The sequence below is a fragment of the Opisthocomus hoazin genome, chromosome 13, assembly GCF_030867145.1.
Source record: "Opisthocomus hoazin isolate bOpiHoa1 chromosome 13, bOpiHoa1.hap1, whole genome shotgun sequence".
NCBI lineage: Eukaryota > Metazoa > Chordata > Aves > Opisthocomiformes > Opisthocomidae > Opisthocomus > Opisthocomus hoazin.
This window is the reverse complement of record NC_134426.1, coordinates 806,378-811,355: the sequence shown is the minus strand read 5'-3', so window position 1 is coordinate 811,355 and position 4,978 is coordinate 806,378. Positions and strand designations below refer to the sequence as shown.

Genomic DNA, 4,978 nt, shown 5'->3' with positions numbered 1-4,978 from the left:
TCAACTTTACCTCAGAAAGTTACAGCAGTCAGTCTCGCTTTGTTTCAAGTCCGGTTGTTCTGACAGGCAAAAATATGCCATCGCAAAAGCTCTTCTGTTTGTGGAAAAAGGGTTTCTCCGAGATCCCGTCTTGAGATGGTGGATTCTGTGAAAGCCACCTGAGGTGCTACCAGGTCATTAAAAGAAATCACCTCTGAACTGCATGAAGAGGTTTCTAAAGCATTGACTTTTCACACGCCTAAACGAGATGGCTTGAAAACTTTGATTTAATATGCAGTGGACTGTCCAGCACCACAGACCACTTCAGAAAACTCTGTCGCCACAAGCTGGAAACAATGATAAAAGTTCATCAAGTTTTCCATCGTCTTCTTCTAAAGAGAGGGACTGAAACCTCTGGGAGATGTTCAGGTCTGCAGCGTTCCAAAGGCAATCACAGCGAGATGTCTCATAAAAATATGTACCTAGCTGTCGGACGAAAATATCAAATAAATGCAGCCAAACGTCTTCAGCTTTCTTAATAAATTTTAATATATATTTGGTATCTGTATAAATAAATATGTACAAGTAATCTATTGAATTCTGCAGATAACAAACAGTGCGTCACGAAAAGAACACCTTCCAGAGCTGAAGTCAAGTCTGCTGAAATCCAGTGTCACTGTGTGCGCGAGAAGGCTGCAAATTCTTTCTTCATATCCTAGTAAAAAAAACAGACAAGCCAGCAGTCAGCGTGAAGAAAAACTCATGCAGGCGTTCGCATTTTCAGACCAGCACTGCCAGAGGCCCCCTGCACAGACTCACAAAGCTATGTTTGAAGTTTGAGGGGGCAAGACAAGCAAGCAGCCCCAGTCGCTGTGCCTCTGTGTGAGCAGTGCCATGGGCAGATGAGGCTGAGCAACAGCTTTCCAGGCTAGCTCTTTCTGCCTGCGAGCTATCTGCAGACGTTCGCATTTTCGGAGCCGGGCTGCCGGAGGCGCCATGCACGGACCCACTAAGCTACGTGTGACATATGAAGTGGCAAGACAAGCAAGCAGCCCCAGTCTCTGTACCTCAGTTCCGAGTACTGCCATGGGCAGATGAGGCTGAGCAACAGCTTTCCAGGCTAGCCCCTTCTGCCTGCGAGCTATCTGCAGACATTCGCATTTTAGGAGCAGGGCTGCCAGCGGCACCCTGCACGGAGCCTGAAAGCTACGTTTGAAGTTTGAGGTGGCAAGACAAGCAAGCAGCCCCAGTCTCTGTGCCTCTGTGCGAGCAGTGCCATGGGCAGATGAGGCTGAGCAACAGCTTTCCAGGCTAGCCCTATCTGCCTGCCAGCTATCTGCACACGTTTGCATTTTCGAAGCACGGCTGCGAAGGAGCCTGACAGGGACCCTCCCCGTTCCCAGGCTACGTGTGAAGTTTGAGGTGGTAAGACAAGCAAGCAGCCCCAGTCTGTGTGCTTCTGTGTGAGCAGTGCCATGAGCACAGGAGGCTGAGCAACAGCTTTCCAGGCTAGCCCTTTCTGCCTGCCAGCTATCTGCAGACATTCGCATTTTCGGAGCAAGGCTGCCAGACGGAGCCTGGCAGGGACCCCTGCAATTCGCAGTCCATGTTTAACGTTTGAGGGGGCAAGACAAGCAAGCAGCCCCAGTCTCTGTGCCTCTGTGCGAGCAGTGCCATGGGTAGATGAGGCATGTGTCTTTGCCTTTCCATGTGCCCTAAGGACTGGCGTGGGCCTTTCGGGACAAACGAGCAGCTGCAAAAGGGTATTTTGGTCCCTCCCAAGGACCTCCATTTCTCCTTTTGTGCTTTCCAAGCCGCTCTGTTTGCCCTCTGGTGTGGCTTGCAGCTCTACGGGTGCCGTTTGGTGCAGCCCACAGCTCTCCGTCTGCCCTCGGTGACACCCAGAGCCCTCCCTCTGTCTTTCTCTGTGCCCCACAAATGCCTTTAGCCTCTTCTCCCCTCAGGATTGGCTCCAGTGGCCTCCCACCCTGTCCTCAACAAGAAGCAGCTGGGGGACGCACAGTGCACACACGGCGCTTTGGGTCTGGGGCGGCCCCCGGCGGGCGATTCCCAGCGCTGCCGGCTCCACCCCGCGCCCGTCCGCCGGGGAGCGAGGGCCCTGCTCCCGCCGCGCAGCCCCGGGCCCGGCTCCCCTCACGGGCGCTGCCCCCCCTCGCGGGGTCCTTCCGTGCCGCGGGGTGCCCATTCCCATCGCCTGCGTGCGGCGCCGCCTCGGAGCGCCGGCGCGGGTCAGGCGAGCGGCGCGGGCAGCTCCGGCGGGGTCCTGGCGGGAGGGGTCCTGGCTGGCACGGCGAGGCGGGAGGCGGCGGGGCGGGAGGGCTCTGAGCGCGGAATGGCGCTGGGCCCGGGCTGCGGTACCGGTGGGGTAGGGTTTGTGCCGGCAGCAGCCGCGCCTCCCGCCCTGGGGGGGGTGGTGATGTGATGAACCGCGCAGTCCCTGGACGTGTCGGACTCGAACCCTCCCTTCTGCCCCGACCGCCGCGGTGCCTGGCGCTGGTTACCGACAGCCACAAATTAGCTCGTCAACGCGGTAAGAACATCACGTCACAAAACGGGTTTCATTCCTTAAAGTCAGCAACGCTAACCTGGGCTGAAGTGTGGTTTTTTTTAGTAGCAGCTATAAATGTTCTGCTATTTATTCTTTTTTTAATATTACAAACAGTGTTCCAGCGTTTGCTGCTGAGCCGCAGAATCACAGAATGGTTGGGGTTGGAAGGGCCCTCTGTGGGTCACCCAGCCCAACCCCCTGCCCAAGCAGGGTCACCTGCAGTAGGTTGTAGAGGACCTTGTCCACGCGGGTTTGGAAGGAGACTCCACAACCTCCCTGGGCAGCCTGGGCCGGGGCTCCGTCACCCTCAGAGGGAAGAAGTTCTTCCTCGTGTTCAGCTGGAGCTTCCTCTGCTTCAGTTTGTGCCCGTTGCCCCTTGTCCTGTCGCTGGGCACCACTGGAAAGAGTCTGGCCCCGTCCTCCTGAACCCCACCCTGCAGATATTTAGAGGCATTTCTAAGGTCCCCTCGCAGCCTTCTCTTCTCCAGGCTGAACAAGCCCAGCTCCCTCAGCCTCTCCTCGCAGGAGAGATGCTCCAGTCCCCTCCTCATCCTCGTAGCCCTGCGCTGGACTCTCTCCAGTAGCTCCTCATCTTTCTTGAACTGGGGAGCCCAGCACTGGACACAGCACTGCAGATGGGGCCTCATCAGGGCAGAGCAGAGGGAGAGGAGAACCTCCCTGGACCTGCTGCCCACACTCCTCCTGATGCACCCCAGGATCCCATTGGCCTTCTTGGCACCCAGGGCACGCTGCTGGCTCATGGTCACCCTGTCGTCCCCCAGCACTCCCAGTCCCTCTCCACAGAGCTGCTCCGAGCAGGTCCGCCCCAAGCCTGTCCTGGTGCCTGGGGTTGTTCCTCCCCAGGTGCAGGACCCTGCCCTTGCCCTGGTTGAACCTCATCAGGTGCCTCTCTGCCCAGCTTTCCAGCCTATCCAGGTCACGCTGAATGGCAGCACAGCCTGCTGGTGTATCTACCACACCTCCCAGTTTGGTGTCATCATCAAACTTGCTGAGGGTACATTCTAACTCTTCATCCAGGTTGTTGATGAAGAAGTTAAGCAAGACTGGGCCCAGTACTGACCCCTGGGGCACACCACTGGTTACTGGCCTCCAACCAGACTCCGCGCCGCTGATGCCGACCCTCTGAGTTCTGCCACTCAGCCAGTTCTCAACCCACCCCACCGACCACTTGAGCGATGTTCTGCTGTGATAGCTGTAAGCCTTGAAATGCACGTTGACAGATCACCAAACCAAACCTGAGAGTATCGACATCCTGCTGAGCAAACGAGCACGAATCCTTCCTGCTTCGTGCTGGACCAGCATGACCAAATGAGAAAAGAAACTGATCCACAACGCGGAGGAAAACTACAACCTTCATTCTCACGACCCCCAGAGGGACCACGATGACCCCCTCGCAACAGTACGTGCAGCCGCAAAAACAATATACCAGGATGTGCCACATAGAGCCCGGAACCACTACACTATAAAAAGAGACTCTGCTGGGGGGTGGGGTGCGTACCGTTGGCGGAGGAGGAGGCTCCCCGGCCGCCCAGCGCTGTTTTGCCTGCTTCATTGCTTGCTTAAATAAATTCTATTGCTAATAAGTTCACAACTGATTAATTAACAATTGGCTGCTCAATTTGAATTCGTCACGGGAGGCGAGCTTCTATAACAGGTATAAATGTTTTACAATTTATTTTTTTGAATATTACGAACTGTGTTCTAGCGTTTGCTGCTGAGCCGGTGTTTCAGCGAGGGCAAGGGCCGGAACGTCACGCAGGGGCTGATGCAGCGCAGGTCACTGAAGCTGCTGCCGCGAAAGAACATCGCAAAATTCCATAAAAATATTGCCAGGTATGTTTTCAGCTTGTTTCATTCCTGACTATCGCAATTGTTACTTCATTTCAAATTTTCAATCTGTTATTCTTTTAATTCTAAAGCCGTATCTGCTCAAAGGCTCAGGGCTTTTAATTTGGCTGCTGTATGTAAACACATCAAATACTTTGTGCAACTGGGTTACATCTCTACAGCTGCCGAACGGGAGCTGTGAAGAAACAGGCGGGGCAGACGCTGCACACGCTGTATCGTCTCATCGCATCTTTTTTAACCTGTCTCTTAAAACCTCGTCTGAGCTCTGCGTAACCTCCCGCTCGGGGCCGTGCGCGTGCCGCAGGGACGAGTGCCAGCTCTGGCGACACCTCCCTGCCCCTCGCTGGAATCCGGTGCCAGCAACGGGAGCCAGACCCAGGGCGTGGGTGCCCCGGGCTGGGGGGCAGTGGGAGTGGGGTCCCAGTGCTGCTGCTGGGGCCGGTGGGCTGCCCGTGCAGCTGTGGGAGCAACTGGGGGTCTTTAGCTTCCAGCCACTGCAGCAGGGACGGTCTGGGTCCCCAAAACCAGCTGCTGGGGGGGACTGGCGTGAGTGAGGGGCTC

General features: G+C 55.9%; 1 long non-coding RNA gene across 2 annotated transcripts; it reads left to right on the top strand.

The window, feature by feature from the left end:
• Window positions 1-2,291: 2,291 nt before the first annotated feature.
• On the top strand, window positions 2,292-4,558 carry LOC142363008 (uncharacterized). Of its 2 annotated transcripts, XR_012765431.1 has the most exons (3): window positions 2,292-2,530; window positions 3,587-3,968; window positions 4,275-4,558. It is a non-coding gene; the product is annotated as an uncharacterized LOC142363008 (long non-coding RNA). The 2 variants fall into 2 exon arrangements; XR_012765430.1 differs by lacking the exon at window positions 4,275-4,558 and having other exon boundaries at window positions 3,587-4,152.
• The last annotated feature ends 420 nt before the right edge of the window (window positions 4,559-4,978 follow it).